This window comes from Bubalus bubalis, chromosome 2 (assembly GCF_019923935.1).
Source record: "Bubalus bubalis isolate 160015118507 breed Murrah chromosome 2, NDDB_SH_1, whole genome shotgun sequence".
NCBI classification, from domain to species: Eukaryota; Metazoa; Chordata; class Mammalia; order Artiodactyla; family Bovidae; genus Bubalus; species Bubalus bubalis.
The window spans coordinates 132250946-132276765 of record NC_059158.1 but is presented as its reverse complement, the minus strand read 5'-3'; the positions used below and the strand labels follow the sequence as shown (position 1 = coordinate 132276765).

The 25820-nt window shown below is 41.4% G+C and overlaps 1 long non-coding RNA gene across 4 annotated transcripts; it reads right to left on the bottom strand.

The window, feature by feature from the left end:
- Window positions 1-281: 281 nt before the first annotated feature.
- On the bottom strand, window positions 282-18062 carry LOC123331734. Of its 4 annotated transcripts, XR_006548484.2 has the most exons (5): window positions 17888-18062; window positions 16291-16679; window positions 12716-12805; window positions 1963-2021; window positions 282-1251 (listed from the first exon to the last, which is right to left on the bottom strand). It is a non-coding gene; the product is annotated as an uncharacterized LOC123331734 (long non-coding RNA). The 4 variants fall into 4 exon arrangements; XR_006548483.2 differs by lacking the exon at window positions 17888-18062 and having other exon boundaries at window positions 16291-16951; XR_006548482.2 differs by lacking the exons at window positions 16291-16679; window positions 17888-18062 and adding an exon at window positions 13093-14093.
- Window positions 18063-25820: the final 7758 nt, after the last annotated feature.

The window sequence follows — 25820 nt, the reverse complement described above, 5'->3', positions numbered from 1 at the left end:
TACTCTCCCCAAATTTATCTGAAGATCCAACCTACAACCTAAACCAAAGTAATAGAACTATATTTTGTAGAAATAGACAAGCTGATACTAAAATTTATGTGGAAAAGCCAAAACAGTTTTGAAAAAGAACAAGATTGTAAGATCTTACGTGCTGTGTACGTGCTAAGTCATGTCTGACTCTTTCCGATCCTGTAGGCTGTAACCTGCCAGGCTCCTCTCCCCATGGCATTTCCCAGGCAAGAATACTAGAGTGGGTTGCCATTTCCTTCTCCAGAAGGTCTTCCCGACCCAAGGATGAAACCCACGTCTCTTGCATTGCAGGCAGATTCTTTACCATTGAGCCACCTGGGAAATACATTAGACCTTATTCTCTCTGACTTTAAGAATCATTATAAAGCAACATGGATCAAGACTATGTGGTATTAATGAAAGGAGAGATCAATGGAACAGAATAGAGAGTTCAGAAATAGAGCACACATACATGGTCAATTGATTACTGACAAAGGTTCCAAGGTAATTGGTATGATTAATGTTTTGTGTTACTTTAGAGGTTACAGGATGTCCAGAAATCTGGATAAACATTATTTCTAGGTGTGTCCTTGAGAATATTTCTGGGAGAGATCAGCATTTGTATCAGTAAACTGAGTAGGGCAGATGGCTCTCCCCAGTGTAGGCAGGTATCTTCAAGTCCATCGAGGGCCTGAATAAAACAAAAGGCAGAGGAATGGAGAATTTTCTCTCCTTTCGCCTGACTGCTTGAATGAAAATAATGGTCTTTTGCTCTTGGACTGAAGCTTAAAACATCTGTGCTCCTGGTTCTGAGACCTTTGAATTTGGACTGGAATTATACCAAAGCTTCCCTGGGGCTTCAGCTTGCAGATGGTAGTACTTCTTAGCCTACATAATTAAATTAGTCAATTCCTCATAATAAATAATTGTATATATTTTGTATATAATATAAACATAATATAAAATACATGTAACAGAACTATAAACATATATCCTATTGGTTTTGTGTCTCTGTGCTGTGCTTAGTCACTCAGTTGTGTCTGACTCTTTGCAACCCCATGGACTGCAGTCCACCAGGCTCCTCTGTCCATTTGGATTCTCCAGGAAAGAATACTGGAGTGGGTTGCCATGCCTCTTCCAGGGGATCTTCCCAATCCAGGGATTGAACCTTGGTCTCCCACATTGCAGGTGGATTCTTTACCAACAGACTCATCAGGAAAGTCCTTTGCATCTCTGGAGAAACTTAATATAGTAATTTGTTTAGAAAGAATAGTATTTTCAACAAATTGTGGTGGACAATTGGATATTTATATAAAAAAAAAAACTTTGACCCATGTCTTATACCATATACAAAAATGAATTAAATCTAAATTTTAATTTTAAAACTATAAATTTCTTAGAAGAAAACATAAGAGAAAATCTTTTTGACTTTGAGTTTGGCAAAACATCTTTATATACCACAGTAGAAGTATTATCCATAAAAGAAAAAATTGATAGAATTAATCAAAATTTAAAACTTCTGCTCTTTGAGGGACAATTAAGAAACTTTACAGACATAAATCACCAACTGGGAAAAATATTTGTAAAACATGTCTAATGAAGCACTTATAACAAAAATGTATAAAGAACCTTAAAAATGCAATATTAAGAAAACAAACTATCCAGTTTTTAAAAATGGCCGAAGTTTTGAACAGACACTTTACCAAAAATGGTATATGGTGGCACATAAGGACATGAAAAGATATGCAACACTGTTAGTCACTGAGCAAATTAAAACCGCAATGAGGTATCACTATACAAGTATCTATTAGACCTGTTAAAAGAAAAAAATACCAAGTGCTGATGAAGATATGGATCAACTGGAAATTTATGCACTGCTGGTGGGAATGCAATATGACATAACAGCCACCTTTGAAAGCTGTCAGTTTCTTATTAAGTTAAACATACACTTACCCCATGATTCAGCTATCTCATTTCCCAGGAGAAGTGAAGACTTTTATTCACATGGAAACCTGTAAGTATATGTTTACAGTGATTTTATTAATAAATACCAAAAAATGGGAAACACCTCAAATGTCTCTCAACAGGCAAATTGGTTAAAAAAAGAAATGTGCAGCCATACAATGGAGTACGACTCACCAGTAAGAACAAACAAACCGATAATTCATGGAAAAACTATCAAATGTATTAATGCTAAGTAAGTAAAGCTATATATGGTGTGATTCCTCTTTAATTCCTTTTTTAAAGTTAATTTTTATTGAAGTAGAGTTGATTTACAATGTTGTGTTAGTTTCTGCTGTATAGAAAAGTGAATCAGCCATACATATACATGTATACCTTGTTTTTAGGATTTCCTTCCCTTTTAGGTCACCACAGAACATTGAGAAGGGTTTCCTGTGCTATATAGTAGGTTATCTCATTAGTTATCTATTTCACACATGGTAGTGTCTATATGTCAATCCCAATCACCAAATTCAACTTGAAAAGGCAAAGATATTGAGAGAAAACAGATTGGTGGTGGCAAGGGCTAGTGGTAAGGTGAGGGTGACTAGAAAGGAGAACAAGGGAACTTCGGGGGGTGATGCAGAGTTCTACATCTTGATTAAGGTGGTGGTCATACAACTGTGGGCTTTCCAGGTGGCTCTGTGGTAAAGAATCCACCTGCAGGTTTGATCCCTGGATTGGCAAGCTCCCCTGGAGAAGAAAATGGCAACCCACTTCAGTATTCTTGCCTGGAAAATTCCATGAACAGAGGAGACTGGTGGGCTATAGACCATGGAGTCACAAAGAAACAGACACGACTGAGCATACACACACACAAACACACACACAGATGCAACGGTAGCACTTGTCAGAAGTCATATAACTGTACATTTAAACAGGGTGAATTTTATATAGTATTGATCATATATAAATTATACCTCCATATGCTCAACTTTTAAAAGAATGAGAGAGGGAGAAAGAGAGACTGTGTGAGCAAACAAAAGAGACAATCCAGGGCTCCGAGGAGGTTAGAAATTCATCAGGATGAAATGGCTAAAATTTCATTCCTTTTACTTAAAAAAATGAAGTCTTTTACCACCAACATCATGGTGGGAAGTTCAGGAACAGAATGATGTAGGCAAATGAGCCTGCAGGATGGCTCAGCCAGCGAGGCTAGCAGCATGTATCACAGAAGCATCATACCAAGGGAGGCAACAGAATCCAGGGGACCAGGATTCAGGTGAATGGAGGTCCAAGCAGGAGCTGCAGCCTGGACATAACAGAGAACTGGGCTGGTTTGGACTAGCCCTGAAGGAGAAGTGAGACAAGCTCCCCTTTCCTCTAAAAGTACCAGAGAAGATAGTCCTTAAATGGACAAAAGCAGACACTTGGACTATAATTCAAAAAACAATCCAGTCTCCGATTTTTTCTTCTACTACATATCAAGTTGTACTGAATTCATCTTTTACAACAGAAGTATAAACACAGCCCAAAGTCAAGAATTTGCTTGCTGTTTTTCTACTTAGTGAATTATCACTGCTCTAGCAGATACATTAAACATTTGTTCCACTTAAAGCTGTAAAAAACCAATAAGATCCATCTTTGCATTGCTAACAAATATGATGTCAATGCTGTTAGTTCATAGTATAAAAAAATGGATAGCATCTTCTCAATTTTTTAAATGATGCAGGGTTCGACTTGGATAAGAGTTCAATGCTGTTCTTTAAAAATACTCTTTTTACAAATGAGTTAGGCTCAGGATTTTATTTGATTTAAGTCAGCTGTTCACAAACAAGTATCCTAAGGAAAACTATTTCTACTGTGTAAGCTGTAGAAAAGAGAGAGGAAGAGGAAGAAGGGTGGTCAGATCAGTTGGAAAAATGTGGCAGTGTTTCCCCTTGGAATTCATGATGCACATTGGTGCTAAAGAACCTTCCGGGAAGCAAGCTTGTTTAACTATACTGGGGCCACATACTTTTGCCGGGTGTCCAGCACAGCTCTTAAGACAAGGAGGCATTCTGTCTCTTGTTCTGAGTGAAGCCAATATTTCCCAAGCTTTAACCAGAGAATCTTTTCTTCTAGAACTGTTTTAACAACCTGCTATCAGTGTTTTCAGGAACTTCTGAGTCAGCTATTTTTTAAAAAAAAATCAATGTGGAAATTTAAAAGGAAAATTTACATTGCCCAATAGAGAAGAAAAGAGAAAAAAATTTACTAAAAAATTCACCTGATATCCTACTGTCAGATATAGTCACGTCTTTCCTCTGCCATTTAGAGTTCAGCTAAAATCTGGTGAGTTTAGCAGTTTTCTAATTTGGGGCTTTTCCCCTTAGGCCTCAGGAAGTTAATTCAAATGATAGTCTGACTTTTTCACCACTATCATGTCATGTTTTTAAATGACAGGGTGAAAACAATAATGTGAAAAGCTACAAATTATGCATTTTATAGGGGATGGAAAAGTTCAGTTAATCATAGTCCTTTTAAGATTGATTTTCACAACTTATCTCATTCCAGAAGGGTCTGGAAATAGGAACTGTCAAAATAGATTAAGGAAGCCAGTCTTCAGTTCTGTAGATCCATTAGATAATGAGGGTATCAAAAATCTTGTAATACAGCTCAGTTCTTTAGGGGGAAGCAAGGAACAAGACAGGGTTAGAGGTTGCAAAGTCTTAGGAAAGGCTTTAGCCTGATGGAAACACTATCCCCATGGGTGGGCCCACCAGGATGTATGGCCCTCAGCTTCCTCCATCTTCCTTGACTTCGCTAAACAGAGTCAGGGCCCTTCCCTTCTCTATTTACCTGAGAAGGCTTACAAGGAGGCGCTGACAACATACACTTGCCTGCACGCAGTAAGAGCACTTCCTGCTTCCTCCTTTACCATCTGGATTTCATAGTGGATTTCCAAATGCAGGGAGAGGGAGGAGCCCTGGATGTTCCAGGCTCACGTTGCCTAGAGATCCAGCATGAATGACTCAGCGTTCTGTCAGAGGGGCAGAGTCACTCTATGTTTCAGGATAAAGTATCTTTTAGAGGAACTAGACCTCACACAAGTGTGGGAGCAGCTGGGGAAGTGAAGGTGTGAAAGGGCAAGTTGGGGGATGAAGTGTCATAAACTAGTCAAGCAGAGGAGTTAATCATATTTCAAGAACTGAAGGGCAATTGTGAAGTGGGGTTGTGATGAGGTTTTCAGGGAGCTCTGGCCTTTGTTTCTGCTGTGGGTCTGTAGCCTGGTATCTGGCAAGGGGCTCGGGGCTGCTGGTCAGCATGGCCAGTTGTCTGGATGCAGAGCAGAGTGAGGATAAGCTTTGCCCATCCTTCACTACACAGAACTCCAAAAAGACCCTCAGAAAGTGACAGCCATGGCCTCTCTTCTGCCTTTCAAATCTTGTGCAGTTTCCACTCCTGGTCAACTCTAACCTGGCTCAGGGCAGGAAGAGGATCTACGAAAACAAAGTTCCCACCCAAGGTAACTTGGCATAGTGCAACCCACCACATACAGTCTGCACAATCAGCAGGCTGAAAATGTGATATATGCAAGAGGCCCCTCTGGGCAACATGCAGAATTCAAGGTCAACTTCTGCAATGCTCCACGAGCTCCTCTGTTCATTGGCCTTTGTGCTCCTATTTTTTTCCAGGATAGCACTGAAGACGTTGTCTTTACTTGTGTGTGCTCAGTGGCTCAGTCATGTCTGATTTTCTGTGGTCCCATGGACCTTCCAGGCAAGACTACTGGAGTGGGTTACCACTTCCTACTCCAGGGGATCTTCCTGACCCAGAAATCAAACCCACATCTCTTGACTTTGCTTATGTCACTGATAATCAGAACATTGCTAAACCTCGAAAGGAGTGTCAACAAAACGTCATCCACAGAACAATATTCTGCTCTTTCCAAATTACTCTACTCCACACCTGGAGATGGCCCATGGAGACACCCTTCTGGCTTCCACAGGAAAAACCTTGGACCCTAGCATCAGTGAAAGCTTTTATTAGCAAAGGCAGTTACCTGGTCTTTCTAATTTAGTTCTCTTTATATAACTTGAGACAATGGAAGAGATGATCCCTCTCTAGTTCTGACATTCTATAATTCTACATCTATGGAAACTTAACGTCTGGAGCGGCAAGTCTGCCATTTTCATGCATAGGATGAAAATCTGCCAAAGAAAACCTCCAGCTTATGGAAAAGAAAAAGCAGTAGTCATCTTTTCTCATTAGCAGCACCAGATTCCGCTACCTCAGCTACATGCTGGTTAGTCATCTCCAGTAATAACCTCCACTCCCAGCTCCAGGCCGCTGCCCAGGCTCAGGCTGAAGTCTGTGGTCATGAGTCACAAACTCTTAGAGCCAGGAATCGAAACGAGACCGCGAAAGGCAATTTGCCTTCCCTAACTGGTTTCCTAAGAACGGGTTCCTTCCCGAAAGAAAAGAATAGTATTTGTGGCTTATGAAATACCAAGTATTCCCCCTAAATGCATGGCTCCAGATATAAGTTTTAATCTCCAATTGGAAAAACAGAGATTTTGGTTTTAGTTATCCCTGTCAGTTGTTGGAACCAGAGCTCCTTCGTGGGACATTAGGTCACAGCAAATGCAATGCTTAACAGAACACAATCATTGACACAATCTGCTCCTGTCTGGGAAATGTGATGAGGCTGCTTACTTGTCCTTTTGGAATTTTCCTTTTGCTTAATTTTAGGACATGAATTAAAGCAAGGCTTTGCAGTAGCAGTGTCCTTCTAAGGCCATCCTATCCATCCTTTCTCCCCACAGGTGTGCTCACCTGAGCTCCTTGCTGGAATTCTACTAGACATCTAATAAACACTCCTCTCTCTCCTGCTACATTATGAGAAATAAGGAGGAGGTGAAGCCAGTCCTACTTTTAGAGTACCACACCCAGGGCAGCCTCCACTGCCTAATTTCAAAGTTTGAGAGGAAACAGGAAATGCAATTTGCGGACTATAAAAAGAGGCTTGGAGAGGATCAAAGTTTGGATAGAAATGGAAACCCAAGTATCTTCTGCAAAGCTAGCACACTGGGCCCCAGGGAATGGCAGGGAGTGGCTGTATGGACAGTGTTACTGCCAGAATTTGGCCAAGGGAGATAAAGGGCAAGGCTGAGGGTGGGAGTGTGATCCTGGGAATCTAAAATGAGTACATGAGAGGAGAGCAGCATAGAAAACAAGGGAAGAGGCCAAGGAGAAGCGAGGAAGACCACAAAGAAGCAGTGCAGGATTTGAAGATCGAGCAAGCTGATTCATGATTGGTGATCTTGCTCAAAGCCCAAGATGAGCTGTTTCTAAGACCTCCCATGGGAAGGGGAGAGGAGTGGGAAAGTTTTCCCAAAAGATCCCTTCCAGCTTCCAGGGGAGGTGATGTCTGTGCTGATCTTAACAACTGGGTTGGAGGGAGTTAGTGATACCACACTGACTAGGAAGCCAGACAGCTGGGCGCCAGCCAGTCCCCACGGCATACTATTGTGTCATGTTAGCCCAAGTTGTGCCTTGGTTTCCTCATCTGTAAAGTTTATTCAGTCAACACATCTTTGCTGAGCTAGGCAGCATTCTGATAAATAAAACAGACAGAAATCCCTGCTCCCTATAGCATACCTTTTAATGGATAAGAATAATAATCATAATAATAGTCATAATAATAATACCCAACTCAAGAGGTGGTCATTGAAGATTAAGGAGCAAATACATATCAAGCACACAAAATAGTCACAGCATATACAACAGATGTTCAACAATGTTATTATTTTAATTGTTAGGTGGGCAAGAAGGCAAGGGCATTCCAGTCAGAGGTAGGAAGAATGTGGTGAATATGGAAACAGTAAGGAGTTAATTATGGCCACTTTGATGCACACCAGGGATAAAGATAAAGTTGGAGAGTTGATTTAGGACCCCAGCTCCCTGAGCCCTTAGCACTTCCTACACATCTTCAGAGGTAGCAGGCTTCAGGCTCTAGACTTTACATCTCAGCTCAATTATTCAGTAACTTGCTTACTGTGTGACTTTGGATAAGTAACTGGAGCTCTCTGTGCTTCTGTTTCCTGTAAATTGTAGTAACAAGATCTATTTCACAAAGTTGGTAGGGGATTAAGAGGGTTAATACTTGTTAGCTCTTAAAACCTGTGGTCACAACTCAGGGAGCATTTAAAATATCTAAGCTTCAATTAGTCATTCTTATCATTTTTATTTCTATCATCTTCCTCAACTCTCTAGTTTACCCATAGGTTCTACAGTTATTCTTCCTGTTTTGTTTTTTTTTTTTCCTTCTATCTCCAACACAACTTGTCAGGAAGTTCTGCCTTTACTCTTTACTAGGTCTCCGGGATGCTTTCTTTTCCCTCTAGGTTTTCTTTTCTACTCTAGGCCCTCACTGTCTTGTTCCAATAATAGAGCCGCAGTTTTCTAGTTGGCTTCTTTTCCTGAAGTTATCCTTTATCCCAGGATGTTTTCACAAAGCTGCCAGAATTATCTTAGAGAGCATCATGCACATGTTTAAGAATCTATAATGTCCATTGCACATATTCGTTTTATCCTGTCATTCAGAATAATTGCATAAGCCCTGCCACCCCAACCACCACTACCACTTTCCTACAATTCCCCTACCCCCTTTAGGATGGCTAGCTCAGGTGCAAGACAGAAAAGGTACTTTGGCCTCAAGATATTTGACTGCCATCTGCAGTAAAATCCTTGTTATAAGCCAGGGTCTCACCAGGAAACAGATGGTACATTCAAATTGGATACTTTAGGTACAGTTAATAAAAGGACTATTTACAAAGCTTTGGGTAGGATTTAGGGAAACAAATAATGGGGAGTGTAGTACCCTAGGGGTTGCAACAGTCAGGAGCTGTTATCACCCACTAGGCCTGGAGATTTAAGGGCAGAATGTAGTTACTAAAGTGGGACCTTTAGTAGAGGGATGTGGGCAAGACATGGTAACCTAGCAAACAGAATGGGAAGAAGAAATGCTCTCACATTCTTTTTACCCTCTGATTTTCTCTGAATTCAACCAGAAGCCAGAGAGTGTGGTGGCCCATTGAAACAGCTCATACAGATCAATTTCTTGGACACAGAGCAAGGTGATGAAGTGGGAAGAGTAGACCAGGAGGAGCAAATGAGAAACACTCCTGCAGAATCATAATAACAAATATAAATCTATGATGACCCCACAGCTGCACAGTATATAACATGCACAGTCAAATGCAACAGTACTGACCCCATAATATGGTTAGGACCACCTCCAGCTCCAATCACATTATACTTCCACCCCCTAGCCTTCACCACCAAGGCCAAGGCTTGACCCAAAGGAGCCTCTGTACAAATCAAGAAAATGTATACCTTCCCCAAGACATGACTTTTATTTGATGGAAAGTTTTGGAACATGCTGAGTTTGTTAGAATAAGATGTCTTACAGCCATCTGCCAGAAAGTGCTCATTATCATAAAGATACAAGCCTGCAAGGATGCATATACAAGGAGAGCAGCAAGAGGAGCTCTGCAGACCCACTCCCCAGAGGAATAAGCAAAACTAGTGAAAACTATTAAAACAACAGAAACCACATTTAAAGTCTCTGGAAATTGTCCTAAATGTGGAAATCTTTCTTTACTCAAGAAAATTTACTAAAATTTTATTTCAAAATGAGAGAGATCCTGAGGCATCTGAATCAACAATCCATTTCTTCCCTCCCCCTCATCCCCCACCCCCCACCACCCCACCACTTCCCCTGCATCTCAGCTGAATGGAAATCCCACTATAGGCAGGTGTAGCCAAGAAGATGGGGCTTCCTCTCCCCTCAGCTCCCTATCAAAAGTTACTATATCTCACCAGGAGAGCATTTCTTATCCCCTCCAGCTCTGTTAAAGAGGCTAGATTCCTTGTGAGTGTGGCTGAGAGGTTGGGGTCTCTTCTGAAACTCAGCTACCCCTTAGAAGACAGGGCTCTAACCCAGGCATGGAACAAGAACCCTGGAATGTGATCACCTTCATCCCAACTCACTGATGGGGTTGAGGCTCTACCCTGGAAGAGAAAAGCTGAGGAGAGGAGAGGCTCTCGCCCTTCCCAGCACCCAGAGTCGTGGCTTAGAGGTTTTGACCTAGGGGAGACAAAGTCCATAAGAAAAGGGAGCCCCCATGCGCTTCTTAAAGAAATCGACTTTATTTAAAACAAAGTGTAAAATGGAGTAGGACAGTGGGACCCTCCTGGGTACAAGTCTCCCATTTCTTGTTTGTAGGATATAGGCCTCATTCAGCTTGCTAAACCCGCTGTCATTACAGGGTGGTTCTGTACACACCCAAGTTTTCACCCTCTGAGGAGCAACACTGCCATAGGGTGAGACAGAGGGGGAAACAGACTTCACTAAAATAGTCTAACCAAGTTACTAAACAAACAAACCATAAAAACAAGCTCCAGAGACAAGAGAGGGAAATTGGAATCCAGAGTTGCTACAATTGCTGTTACCTAAAACACACAGTTTCAACAACAACAAAAAATTATAACACAGGCATAGAAAGAGGAAAATGTGACCCATACATAGGGAATGAAAGAGCAGACAACAAGATCTGCCTTGATAGGGCCCAGATGTTGGATTATACAAAGACTTCAAAGCAATCATTATAAAGATATTCAAAGAACTAAAGGAAACCATGCTTTAAAAAGAAAGATATGGTGATCATGTCTCATCAAATAGAAAACATTAATAAAAGGATAGAAATTATTTTTAAAAAACCAAATGGAAATTCTCAAGTTAAAAATACAATAACTGAAATGAAAAAATTCACTAGAGGGACTCAACGGTAAATGTGAGCTGGCAGAATAATGAATCAGAAAACTTGAAGATAGATGGAGATGGTTCAGTCTGAAGAAGGGAAGAACATGCAGAACAATTGATAGATCCTTAGTGAAATGTGACACACCTCTAAGTACAGCACCATGTGCATAACTGCAGTGCCAGGAAGAGAGGAAACAAAAAGAGCAGAAGAAATAACGGCTGGAAGCTTCCCACTGCGAATGACAACAATTGAGATGCGATGCTTTCTGTGTGGTGCACAGCCTGTGCAGCCGTACGCGGCAGTCTCAGTTTACCGCCACAGTCACCAACACCATTGCCATCTCTGCATCCCCCCCACACCCACTTTATTTTCCTCCAAAATAACAATTCTGCTCTATTCAGGTCAGTCTAAATTATCATCTGAACTTGTCTTAAGTCATTCTAGCACATATCTTTTCCCTTGTCAACTCCTATTCTTGGCTTACCCTTCTGGTTTCTTTTTATTAGTTACAAGCCTATCGTTTCTACCAAGTTCCCAAGCCCACGTATTTTTATCTGACTATATATATTGCTGACATGCTTTCTGATTGTTCTAACATTTTATTTCGTTGCCTGACAGATATTTATTGAAGGCCTATTATGTTTCAGACATCATACTCGGCAGTAGCAAACAAAAAGACAAAGACGTCACCTTCATTAGGCTGCACACACATAGGCAAATAAACAGCATACTTCTAGATAGCGATAGGTGCTCTGTGAATATAAGGCAGGGTGACAGAGGTTACCTAGGGGAAGAGAGCTGTCTTAGATAGTGTGCAGAGAGGGCATGGCTGATATTTGAGCAGAGAACTGAATGAAGACCAGGAGCCAGCCAAGTAAGTGCAAGGAAAGAGGCAGGGGAGACAGCAGAGGTGAAGGCCTCAAGGCAGGAACATTCATGGTGGGTCTGAAGAAGAACTAAAAAAGACAGTGTGATAGGAGATCATTAAACCAGCAGGAAAAGAGTAGGTAGGAGTTGAAGTTGGAGGAACAGGGTGGGGGTGGGGGCTCCATTGTATAGGGCCATATTGGTGTGCCCTGTCTCTCCTTGGGAAGTCTGGCTGGGAGTACTTCTTGAAATACCCATGTTCTCCCTCATCCTCTACCCAGGCCCCATCTGTCCAGTGAAAGAAGGGCAATTTTTTAATATGTAGACCTCAGAGTCTCTGATCTTGAAAACGAGAACTGTTAGAGCCAAGGGTGAGGGCCAGATTGACTGGGGAACAGAACCAGGGGCACCTGAGGGCTAGAGATCAGCAACAATCACTCAGGGTGGTAGGGCCCCAGCAAGTCGATAGATAGGTTTTTTGTAATATTACTTACTGTAAGCTTAATCTGTGTCAAGAGCTTTATATACACAATGCCATATAAACTTCACTGCAATCTTGAGACACAGGCTTTATCTTCCTGTTTCACACAGAAAGAATCTGAGACACAAGATATTAAGTAGACTGTCCTCAATTACCCTGTTGAAGGTAAAGCTAGGATTTTAATCTACATTTGTTTGATCAAAAGCCCAGACTTTTAACCAACCACTATCGCTCCTGTGTCGAAGCTCAAAGGTTTTATAAGAGGCCCACCAGAAAAACAGTAGGAAAAGGAGGAAAGCAGTGAATGAATTTAGTAGGAAGTAATCCTTAATTCCTATGACCTGAGAATATTTTGACCACACAAGTAAATATTATTGTTTATGGTCAACCTATTCTTTTTATTTCATATAAGTAAGCATTTGAATGAGAATTGACTTGAGAGTAGAAGATAAAATCCTACAGTTTTTATTTTAAAACCAATAGCAAGGTTTTTGTTGTCTTCTTACAAAACTGTTATATGTTGGGTTGTTTAGTTTAGAAAACACAGAAAATAGAAGAAAACAAAAATTGCCTAGTGAATACTCATTCAGTTTAAGTGCTGCCATACCTGTTTAGAATCTTCTGGGTCCTCATTGTAAATTCTTAGTAGAATCTGATTGGTTCAGCTTGGATCATATTTGTTCCTCGAGCCATTCACCTGTAGCCAGGAAGGTTAGGATCATATAGTGATATCAGAGTTGCAGAGACCCACCCTTTTGGGTTTTTAGAGAAGGAGATCATGAAGGACCCAAGAGGCCATGAAATTTGGTTGTGGAAAGCTCTTCCTGAAGGCAATGCTGTTGGAGAATGAGGGGCATCTAGCAGGACTAGAGACAGATGAGTTTGGGGTTGTTGCACCTAGGCAAAAAAATAGGCTCCTGCACTAAGTAGTGACTATTGGATGGAGAGCTGAAGAAGGAAAAATTAGGAGGGAGAACCAACTACCTTTGGTGACTGATTTGCTGGGGGAGATGAGACTGGGTTTAGGGAAGAGGACAGGAAAACTGGTTAACAAGATGGTGATTTTGAGGTGCCTGTGGAACAACTAAGCGGATGTGTCCCATGGGCAGTTGTGAGCAGTTAGAGCTTAAAAGAGTAATCTGGCTTGGAGCGAGGTGGTGGTTCCAGCTGAGAGTGAGGATAAGATAATCAGGGAGAATGTGCAGAGTGAGAAGCCAGAACCCAGGGAGGGCTACTAATGGATAAGGGGCAGTCAATTAGGAGTCTGAAAAGGTGTGATCAAAGAGTTGAGAGAACTAGCATGGAGTGCTGTCATGGAAATCAGTAGAGAGTATTGTCAGGAAAGTTGACGGGAAATGCTGCAGACAGATCCAATGACACAGAGCCTGGAGAGAACCTTTTCAACCTAGCAGCAAGGTAGATTCAGTGTGGGGAGGGGCAGAATGCGAAGCCCAGTTGTAGAAGTGAACACACTGTGAGAACAGAGATGATGTGGGAAGCCTTTCAGAAAGTTTGGCCATTAAGGGAAGAAGACAGGATAAGGCAGAAGCCAGAATAAAAGAAATATGGACAGATGAGAGAGAAAGAGTGTGTGTGGGGTGTGTGTGTGTGTGTGTGTAAGAGAAAGAGGAGGAGAGAAAGGGAGAGAGGAATGTGGCTAAGTGCATTTAGGAAGTTTAACAAAGAATAAGATGCAGAAGATGGGATCCTGAGCACAGGCGAAAAAGATGGACCAGTGCCTTAGAGGATGGGGATGGGTGAGTCTGGGTGGCAGTCAGTGTGCAGATTGATAAGCAGTGGGTTGAGGGATCTCTGCCTGGTAGCCTCCCTTTTCTCAGTAACCAAAGAGACCAGGTCATCTGCTGACGAGATGGGAGAAGGTAGGCTAGGGTTTGAGGAGTATGAACTCTATGTGTGCTGTGCTTAGTTGCTCAGTTGTGTCAACTCTTTGCCACCCCATGGACTATAACGTGCCAGGCTCCTCTGTCCATGGGGATTCTCCAGGCAAGAATACTGGAATGGGTTGCCATGCCCTCTTCCTGGGGATCTTCCCAACCCAGGGAATGTCTCCCACACTGCAGGTGATTCTTCACCATCTGAGCCACCAGGGAAGCCCAGTATGAACTCTCTGCCATGTAAACTGGAGACATATAGAGACATTTCCTGCTGACATCTGAATCTGTAATGCTGTGGTGACTTCTGTCTGAGCAGCAAGGACTTCTCTGTAAAACTCAGCAGCCCAGGCTGAAGAAAAAGAATGCATATGATTAGAATGGTCTGGTTTGGGGGTTTTGCTGAATGTAGGGGACAGAATGGCAAAAAGGAAGGGGTAATGGGCATAGAGAAGAGGGAGTAGGAAGTGTGAGAGGAGAAGTGGCCAGGGCCAAGGTGGGACAGCAGGAGTACAGCACTGTGTGTTTAAAATAATCTAGTTTCTCCACCCAGGAGATATTGCATGACCATAGATGACAAAGCCTTGACTCTTGTGCTTTAGTGTGCTTTACTAACTCTGTGTTAGGCTTAGACAGTCTAGTCTCTAGCTAAAGGCTCTCCCAACCACAGGGGTAATAACAAACTAATAATAAGCTAATAATAAGCATTTCTGAGCCTTTCGGAACATTTGTGCTAGTGGCTTCTCATGGTTTGCTGCTGCTGCTAAGTCGCTTCAGTCGTGTCCGACTCTGTGCGACCCCATAGACGGCAGCCCACCAGGCTCCCCCGTCCCTGGGATTCTCCAGGCAAGAACACTGGAGTGGGTTGCCATTTCCTTCTCCAATGAGTGAAAGTGAAAAGTGAAAGTGAAGTCGCTCAGTTGTGTCCGACTCTTCGTGACCCCATGGACTGCAGCCTACCAGGCTCCTCCATCCATGGGATTTTCCAGGCAAGAGTACTGGAGTGGGGATGGTTTACATCATTTAATTCCACTCCAATCCTGTCCTTATGTCTGCTCTTACCCTCACTTACAGAGGATATTTGGATTCAGAGTCTAATCAACTCCAACAACATATGAGCTTGGCTGATTTTTAAAAATAGGCCCTTCCCCCAAATCAAGTCCAAATGGGGTGTTAGCTTCATCTACTGAACATTCTCCTAGGATTCCTGACAGCCTTGTGCATCTCCAAATAACCCAAAGAAGATGACATATCAAGGAATACTCATTTTAATTTCCATAAACTGTAGGAACTGGAAGAGAAGAGGTCCTTAAGTCTGGCAGAGGAGACAGGGCAGGGGAAGGATGATGGAGAATATCCTCAAGGTGCCGAGAATCCCCCAGAACTGCAGAGTTTTAACTGAGGTAAATCTGGCAGGAAAGCCCTGAAATGCCTTAAATCTCGAGCCCTTTGATCAGTGGCTTTTCTGAAAACTATTTCTCCCGCCACCTGCCCGACACGTGCAGGGCTGAGAAATCTTATTAAAGACCTTTCAAAAAGGCTCCATGTCTTGGAGCATCTGCTTGTGGTGTGCAAGAGATTATACATGTTTGATCTTGGCCAGAGGGACCCAGCCAGCTCCAGGCTCCATCAGGGAGACAGGACTTCAAACGGGAGGCTCTCAATTAAGGAAACAGCCTTTCCTGGCCGTGGCTCTGAATCTCATTTCTAGCACAGGCTCCTCTGGTTAATGATAAGAAGCCCGGGATAAGAGCCTGCTTGTGTCCTGAATGGCTTCCTTCCTGAGGGAGGAGGAAAAAAAGGAGCGAAAAAGATTAGCACAAGCATCAGGCTCATGATTTAGCTTCCCTTCTGAAAAAATTTTTTTACAAAGAGCCCTTTACCATCTGAGGCTGTTTGGATTTCTCTTCTCACATTGCCCCATTCAGGGTGTGTTTTATTTTCTATGGTTGACCCTTTGGATTGTGGGGTAGTGTATCCTTTTTCTAGGGAAGGCACTTAATGGATTAAACCTGAAAAGAGTCAGTGGTAACAGACATCCATTAGAGAGGGCTATTTACATGCAGTCACTCCTGCAGTTTTTGAAAAGCACAGAATTAAGAGAAAAAATTGCTGGAAAATACAATCATTAGAGTCCTTTGTCCCTCCAGGCTCCTCCTCTTCATACCCCTCACCTGCTGCAGGGGAGAGGAAGGCACTAAGGCACTTCTAGGGATTGAATTTGGGAGGGTGGGCATGGTTTCTGGGGTGAAAAGGTCAGTCAGGACCAATGAAGATTGTGAGGCTTTACCATTTTTCCATTCTGCTTCTGCTATGTCTCAGGGTCTTTTCCACTGGCGCTCATAGACACTCGCTTAAACAATCTGATTCAGAACAACTTCTACAATTCTTTACAAAAAGCAGATGGCTTGATATGAAGTTTCAGATTCAACTTTGTGCTTTAAATCAATAGTCCTGGGCCAGAGAGTAACTGACAGAGAGCTTTGAGAATTTTACATCTCCTCCTCCTTAGAGAATTGTCACTTTTGAGTCTGCTTTGTGATCTTCACCGAGTTAGTTTATTTAGCACAGTTGTTAGCCGGATAATCTTACTCATTAATGGAGAGGGCTGGTAGAAAACACCAGATTTACGTCTTTTCCAGGTCACATTCATTATGGATGCAGAGATCGGATCTTTGTCTAATTTGGAGAAAATACACAGATGAGAGGAAATACAGGATCAATGCTCTCATGTGTTAAAAGATAAACTGAGGCATATTAAAAATTTTAAGAGTTTGAGCAAAAATCAGTTCAAAACAGACAGCATCCAATTTAGCAGAAAGAAAGGAGCTCTAGGGAGCTGTACAGAAGGAAAGAGGACTACAGACAGGAGGGAGCAGAAACAAAGAAGTTATACTAGGCAAAAACGTGGGTTGGTTGGTGACTGTAAGGTCACTTTCCTTTAGGAGTTGGCAGGGGTCTATCAGGCAGATTATCTCACTAGTGCTGATCAGGTGATTCCTGAATGGCTGGTTTAAGATTATATTTCTGGGTGAGCCCAGTCTGTAATTAAGACTTAGTTTGGGCCTGTGGTCTTGTTTTTTTGTTTGTTTCTTTTTTTTTAAAAAAAAAAAACACATCTCAAACCTCAAACCTACATCTTTAAAGTAGAAAGGCTTGGGGTTATAGAATATAAAATTAATAAAAATTCAAAAAGCTTCTGTTGTTAAATTGTGTTGACAGTCTAAAGCAAAATGAAAATCAATTCAACAAGTATTTATTGACTATGCTAGATGCTTCTGAGACTAAAAGATAAATTCAACATGAACGAAGGTCAAGTCCAACATTTAGGTTGGATCAATTGCATAAACTCACAATACATGGTACATGGATGAGTCAATTAGAAGGTCATGTGAGAAAGGCCTTGAATTTCTGATATGGCTTGAAGATAGCTGATGAACCCTTGGGTTGCTCTAGCTGGGATACAATATTGTTTGAAAAAAATTGAAGTATAGTTGATATACAATATTATATAAGCTACAGGTTACAATACAGTGATTCACAGATTTTTAAGGTTATACTCCATTTATAGATATGGTCCAACTCTCACATCCATACATGACTACTGGAAAAACCATAGCTTTGACTACATGGACATTTGTGGGCAAAGTGATGTCTCTGCTTTTGACAAAATGGAGACTTTTAACCTTGAAAAGATCTAGTTTAGGAAAGAACAACAATCACAGAACTGAGTAAGAGTGACCTTCTCTACATTCTTTAATCTCTGTCTCTTACAGATTAGAAAACAGGCCCAGCAAAGGGAATCCCTTGCAAACCTCCATCTACAGTCATGCCTAAACCTGCTAGTTTTATTCCATAGCATCAGGTTACATAATCCCAATACTCACCATATAGCTCAGGTTATGCTTCCTGTCAGCTGGCTGATTCCTGTGGTCAGAAGAATGGACCTTCCTTGCCCTGAAAGTAATAGAAAAAAGACCTAGAGTCTAATTCTTCTTCCATCCTTCAGGACAACTTAGATGGACCTCTTGGTTAAGCCCTCACCCATTAGGTACTCTCTCCTTTTAGTTCCCACAGCTCTCTGCTAATATCTCACTGTAGCATCTTTCACACTGAATTTTAACTATGTAATGAGATTACATGTACGTTCATCTTCCCACTGGATTCTGGCCATGTGGGCTAAATGCCTCAGACTCAGCCTAGCTGACACTGTTCCCAGCACCACAAGTGACTTCTCCTTTTGACCAGGGCTTCCACACAGCTCGACTGTCTTGGGGTAGTCAGGCTCCAAGAGCAAGTGTTCTAGTGAACATGGCAGAGTGCATGACCTTTTATGACCTTGCTTCAGAAGTTATATAACGTCATTCCCACCATGCCTGCCAAGATTCTGGGGAGAGGGGCAGAAACCTCACCTCTCTATGAGAGAAATGTCAAAGAATTTGCAGTCATGTTTTAAAACTATCACCTGCTGACAGAAAATAAACTAATAAATATGTGAAATACTAGATCCTATGTCTAGTGGTGACTAACTTTTACAAAGAAGAATTTTAAAGGGAGAATAGACAGCACTATTATTTGAGGACTTGAGGTGGAATTCTAGATAGTATGGTCAGAGAAGGCCCCACTGACAATACGGCATTTGAGCAAACACCTTTAACTGTTTGATCTTCAGTCCATATCTTTCCATTCCTTCTGTGTCTTTAGGCCTTATTCTTACTGACTCCACTGTACTCAAAGTTGTTCCAACCATGGACTTTTAAACTCTCATTTTTATGGCATTGTCTATCATAGTCTGCAGAGTGGATTCCCTCAACCTATTGGTCAGCAGAAGTCATATACAAGCATTATTAATTGCATGACACCATGTCAAGAAAAACGCAGGCATTTCAGAACTGTGTCCTTGCTAAGAGGTGTCAGTTACTAAGGAACCAGGAAAGGGAGCACACAGCCCCTTCCTATTTGCCTAAGTTTCAGTTAACATAGCGCTGTGCAAAGACTGCCTGTATCCCCTAGTTTAAAAAACCCTACTTTATTACTTCAAGCCTCTCCTCAGTACTTAACTACCTCTCCTTTGTGTGCACGGCTTGGCATTTTTGATCTAGGATACTTAAGTGTTTGAGATATTTACTGAGTGTTTTCTAGTGGAGAAAAGTTCATGAAGGTGGAAGAATAGTCAAACACAAACTTGTGGAATAGCACACCATGTGAATAGAGGTAGTTGGTAGATATTGTGTGTTCCTGTGCGCTCAGCTGGGTGCCCTTTTCTTCATTCACCTAGTGTTTCTCACAGACAAAACTAAACATAAGCAAAGGCAAAATTAGTGTTATACTCAAATTATTCCCTAATGTATCAATCATGTTAGACAAATGCACAATTTCAAAATAAGTGTTATAGCAGAACAGACTGTATTGAGTTTGAGATGTCTACTGTCAGGCAAGTGGAGCTGTTAAACAGACATCTATCTATAATTTAGGGAAAAGACCAAAGTTGAATATATACATTGAGAAGCCATCAGTTTATATAGATATTTAAATCCACAAAATCTTCCAGGGTTTGAGTATAGATAATGAGGTATTCAGACTGAGGTATTCCAACATTTAGGGGTTAGAAAGATGTGGAGCAACTAGGAAAGGAGCCTAAGCAAGAGCAGTCTGTGATGAAGGAATAAAACTAAAGATTGTTCTAGAAACAAAGAGAAGAATTCCAAGGAGAAGAGAATGATCAACTTTGCTCAATTCTGCTGATATACAAGATAATAACTGATGGAATGGTAGGAGTAAAAGCTTCATTGCAGAGGGTTCAGGAGAGAAAGACAAATTGGAGACAAGTATAAATAACTCTACCAAGAGATGTGCTCCATCAAGGAGAGTAGAGGATTTGGCAATAACTAGTATGAGATATGAAGTCAAAAGAGACTTTAGAGATTTTTTTTTTCAGCATGGGAGGAATGACCGTCTTGTATGATAATAGAAATAGGGAGAGGAAAGGGGACAATTACTGATGCCCTGGAGGAAGAAATAATTAAAGGAGATAAGACATTCCATGTGAGAGTAGGGATAGATGGAATTCAGTGCCCAAGTGGAAGGGTTGGCTGTAGATGGGGGTGTGGATGGTTGACACGTGGAAATAAGCAGGAAAGCAGAGAATATGGTACATGTGTAGGTAGGTATGTACATGAAGTGGTAGGAGCTCTTGTCACAGCTTCTTTTTCCTCAGTGAAATGAGAAGCAAATTCATCAACTGAATAAAGATGTAGAGGAGGAGAGACTGAGGAAAGCTATGAGGCTATGAACAGTTTTCTGGGAGGTAGGAATAAACTAGGGATGGCTGGCTAGCAGTAATGGGCCCAGTGGAGATTAGGGATTATGAGATGATAAATTAAGTAATAATCATATAAAGTGTTTGGAACAGTGCCTGGCACATCATTGTAATTCAATCATTGTTAGCCATTTGTTATTATTATTATCATCAACATCATCTCATACTCTTTACTCTTAAGAAATTTTAAGCAATCGTAAAAAGAAGGAAGAGGGATTTAATATTGAACATTTAATGTAGTGTTCTTACAAGAATTTTCCATTACCACTTCCCACCACAAGGCCTTGCTTTTAACTAGATCAGAGTTTGTCTACGATTTAGTTCCTTACTCCAGGCTGCTGTGACGGTTACGCTGGCGACTCCAGGAGAACCATTCGGTCCCAAATGTGGTACAAGTTGAGCTGTCATAGAACCCTATGTCTCTGGTAGCAGTAACCCATCACATGGTAGACACATGACCCGGTCAGATTCTTTCCCTATATTACTATATAGCTCCAGGAGTTGGTGAAAGACAGGGAAGCCTGGCATGCTGCAGTCCATGGGGTCTCAAAGAGTCGGACATGACTGAGTGACTGAACTGACTGACTGACTGACTATATAGAGCTGAGAGAGAAAGAAAATCTTCTTTCTCTCAGGTTGCCTAAAGTGGGAGATGCTCTCCACCATTGTCCAGTTGATGCTTTCATCTGACTGCTGGTGTATCTTCATTCCTTCTTTAGCACACACTGAATGATGCCCACAGCACTTTGAATACTCACACACTGCTTCTAGAGGACTCGCTTGTTTTCTCATTTCTGCTCCTGTTGGTTGAGAGGCATACTTATCAAAAGCTGGTTGCATTTGTTCCTAAACCCTCTTATAAAACCTGTTATTGAATATAACTATATAACATCATGTATATGTATAAATCAATGATATATGAGTGTGTAAAGAGAGTTGTGTCTGAAAACAAAGCCAAAGGCTTTGGAAAGACTTGATAAAAGCAAAGCACTACACAAAATAAAGTTTCTATCAATTTAAGCGTGGGCAAGAAAACTTTAAATGATTGAAAGAATCATAAAAACTTAGATCTAAAAGTATCTTTAAGCTCTCCCACGACAATAAACAAACCAAAAATAGAAATTATAGATAATATACAATGGAATGGTTTATGTAAGAAAGGCCACTCAGAATAGTAATCAGAGAGAACTTGGCCCTTCATCAAAAAGTTGGTGAGTAAATGTACATTAAAATAGACCATTTAAGGTAAATGCATATCATTCTTTAAACTTTATACTATAATAATATTTCAAAATTTACCTAACAATTCCTAGACCTGATCTCATAGGATAAGAATAATTCCATAGAAGCTTTTGACAACTCTGTTTCAAATTTACTAGGAGGCAAAATAGAGACAGTGGAAGGTTCCATTAGATAAGTGGCATGCAAGAGCCACTTGGCGTTGAATCAGGAAGTGGGACTTGGGTCAAGTTCTGATCAGGAGTCTAGCTAAAATTTGTGTTTGGGGGCTATTCCTTGATGCCCCCAAGTTAGCTCAATGGGAATTTAGCTGAAGCAGGAGGATAAGTGTTTCCTGGCACATGTGTAGACATGGGGTGGGGTGATGAGACAGGTGATCAGTCTAGAGTCAGGATTCAAGGTAGTGTAAGCAAAGAGTAGGAGTGGAGGTGAGCACTGACTCAGGGGAGAGGCCTAGGGCTGTCTCCTCTACTTTATGCTGCTAACAGGACCTGGTAATCCCAGGCCTCAAACTGCTATCCAGAGGCAGAAAGGATGGAAAATAGCCCCATTTGAGAAAGAGCTAATTTGAGAAAGAGTTACAGATGCTGAGATTAATTCACATTATGAAAGATTTTGACATTAATTTTCAGTGTGTAGGCTAGTCTTATTGAACAAAAGTTATCTGAAGTAGGAAGGCAAAATACTTTCTATTTTGAAAAGATTATTCCAGGCATAATTCATGACTGCGATTTTTTTGTACTTAAAGACATGTTCATATATATACTCAATGCCAGCAGACCTAGGAAAGAATTTTAATTCCTCTTCAAATGCCTTATCAAAAGAGCAAACCTCATGCACCCACCTTGCACTTAATCATTGTTTCCATAGATAAATCAAATACAGTCACAAGTTTTAAGTGTTCATCACTTTTACTGAAAAGTCAAAGACCCCTTTATGTATTTTGAAAATCACATTGCAAAGCTGGATTGATTACTGACACAACGTAAGTCTAACTTGAACTTTTTGCTATATTCAAGATTAACTCTCCAGAGTTTTATGAGGCTTTCTTAGAAAATTTGACTACTATTTAGGTATAGTTATACTTAGCAAATCCTGAAAGATGATGCTGTGAAAGTGCTGCACACAATATGCCAGAAAATTTGGAAAACTCAGCAGTGGCTACAGGACTGGAAAAGGTCAGTTTTCATTCCAATCCCAAAGAAATGCAATGCCAAAGAATGCTCAAACTACCGCACAATTGCACTCCTCTCACACGCTAGGAAAGTAATGCTCAAATTTCCCCAAGCCAGGCTTCAGCAATACATGAACCGAGAACTTCCAGATGTTCAGGCTGGTTATAGAAAAGGCAGAGGAACCAGAGATCAAATTGCCAACATCCGCTGAATCATGGAAAAAGCAAGAGAGTTCCAGAAAAACATGTATTTCTGCTTTATTGACTATGCAAAAGCCTTTGACTGTGTGGATCACAATAAACTGTGGAAAATTCTGAAAGAGATGGGAATACCAGACCACCTGACCTGCCTCTTGAGAAACCTATATGCAGGTCAGGAAGCAACAGTTAGAACTGGACATGGAATAAGAGACTGGTTCCAAATAGGAAAAGGAGTACATCAAGGCTGTATATTGTCACCCTGCTTATTTGACTTATATGCAGAGTACATCATTAGAAATGCTGGGCTGGAAGTAGCACAGGCTGGAATCAAGATTGCCGGGAGAAATATCAGTAACCTCAGATATGCAGATGACACCACCCTTATGGCAGAAAGTGAAGAGGAACTAAAAAGCCTCTTGATGAAAGTGAAAGTGGAGAGTGAAAAAGTTGGCTTAAAGCTTAACATTCAGAAAAAGAAGATCATGGCATCTGGTCCCATCCCTTCATGGGAAATAGATGGGGAAACAGTGGAAACAGTGTCAGGCTTTATTTTTCTGGGCTCCAAAATCACTGCAGATGGTGACTGCAGCCATGAAATTAAAAGATGCTTAGTCTTTGGAAGGAAAGTTATGACCAATCTAGATAGCATATTCAAAAGCAGAGACATTACTTTGCCAACAAAGGTCTGTCTAGTCAAGGTTATGGTTTTTCCAGTGGTCATGTATGGATGTGAGAGTTGGACTGTGAAAAAGCCTGAGTGCCGAAGAACTGATGCTTTTGAACTGTGGTGTTGGAGAAGACTCTTGAGAGTCCCTTGGACTGCAAGGAGATCCAACCAGTCCATTGTGAAGAAGATCAGCCCTGGGATTTCTTTGGAAGGAATGATGCTAAAGCTGAAACTCCAGTACTTTGGCCACCTCATGCGAAGAGTTGACTCATTGGAAAAGACTCTGATGCTGGGAGGGATTGGGGGCAGGAGGAGAAGGGGACGACAGAGGATGAGATGGCTGGATGGCATCACTGACTCGATGGACATGAGTCTGAGTGAACTCCGGGAGATGGTGATGGACAGGGAGGCCTGGCGTGCTGCGATTCATGGGGTCGCAAAGAGTCGGACACGACTGAGCGACTGAACTAACTGAACTGATATTTAGCAATCAAGTGTTACTTTTCTGAATATATCTTGTTGTGCGTCAGAATCAAACAGTAACTGTACGATCTGAATTTCTTTTATTTCAAGCAATTCCAGCAATTACATATGCTTCTTTTGTTTGGACAGATACTAACTTGATGAGTCTCCTATGTTATCAACACCTGGCTAAAATTTACTTTGAGGCTCTGTGAAATCAATTTCTCTATCTACAGAAGAAAGTATTCATAATAAATATTTGGAAGGATCTGGAGATGTAACAGATTAAGTCCCTACAGAGTATCTGGATTCAATCCAAATGGAAATCTGGTCATATAGTTCTGAGGTCAAGGGACAAATTTTACTCAAGAAAGCTTCATAATGATCTTAAAACTGCAATACATGCTTTTGGAGCAGTCAAGTTGTAATCTTTCATTTGTTCACTGGTTTTCTTCCTTCAACATTAAGCATATCTGAAGATATGCTGAAGATATGAAGATACATGTAGAAGATGTAAACATGGGATCAGTTCAGTTCAGTTCAGTCGCTCAGTCGTGTCTGACTCTTTGCGACCCCATGAATTGCAGCACACCAGGCCTCCCTGTCCATCACCAACTCCTGGAGTTCACTCAGACTCATGTCCATCGAGTCAGTGATGCCATCCAGCCATCTCATCCTCTGTCGTCCCCTTCTCCTCCTGCCCTCAATCCCTCCCAGCATCAGACTCTTTTCCAATGAGTCAACTTTCCGCATGAGGTGGCCAAAGTATTCGAGTTTCAGCTTTAGCATCAGTTCTTCCAAAGAACACCCAGGACTGATCTCCTTTAGAATGGACTGGTTGGATCTCCTTGCCGTCCAAGGGACTCTCAAGAGTCTTCTCCAACACCGCAGTTCAAAAGCATCAATTCTTCGGCACTCAGCTTTCTTCACAGTCCAAGTTTCACATCCATACATGACCAGTGGGAAAACCATAGCCTTGACTAGACAGACCTTTATGGGCAAAGTAATGTCTCTGCTTTTGAATATGCTATCTAGGTTGGTCATAACTTTTCTTCCAAGTAGTAAACATCTTTTAATTTCATGGCTGCAGTCACCATCTGCAGTGATTTTGGAGCCCCCAAAAATAAAGGCTGACACTGTTTCCCCATCTATTTCCCATGAATAGGACATGGTTATATGGAAACTTAGGACAAGTGCTCAATAACATTATAAAAACCAAGTGGCAACAAGATAGTCCATTTCTAATTGCCGTTGGTGTTGGACAATGAGTTTTGTGAATTAAAAGGAGGAGGGAACCCTCGTAAGTTAATGTGCATGATGGACTTAAGCAGAGTTCTGAAACACACAGTGGATTCAAGGAAATGAGATGCACAGGATGACTGAGGGAAGCGGGGGTTTAGGCATGGACATGGAAATCATTGTGCTCATTTAGCAGCATGGGCTAGTCTATCTACCTGGGGTAGCTACCCAAAATATTTTTGTTGAATTTAATTGATAGTACACTGGAGTAGAGTCTTGAATGCTGGCCTCCAGGTCATTGAAAGTCTTTGAAGTCTCTTGAACAGGGGCCTGGCAGGATGAAATTCAAAAGAAATTCCTGCTATAGTTCAGGAATAACAAAACAAGGACTTGGATTGGGCCAATCAGTGCACTGGTCACAGTGATTATTTCAAAAAATTGAAAATATGAATCAAATATATCCATTGAAAGTGAATCCCAACATTTTTCTGTGATGTCTGGAAGACATCTGTGATGTAT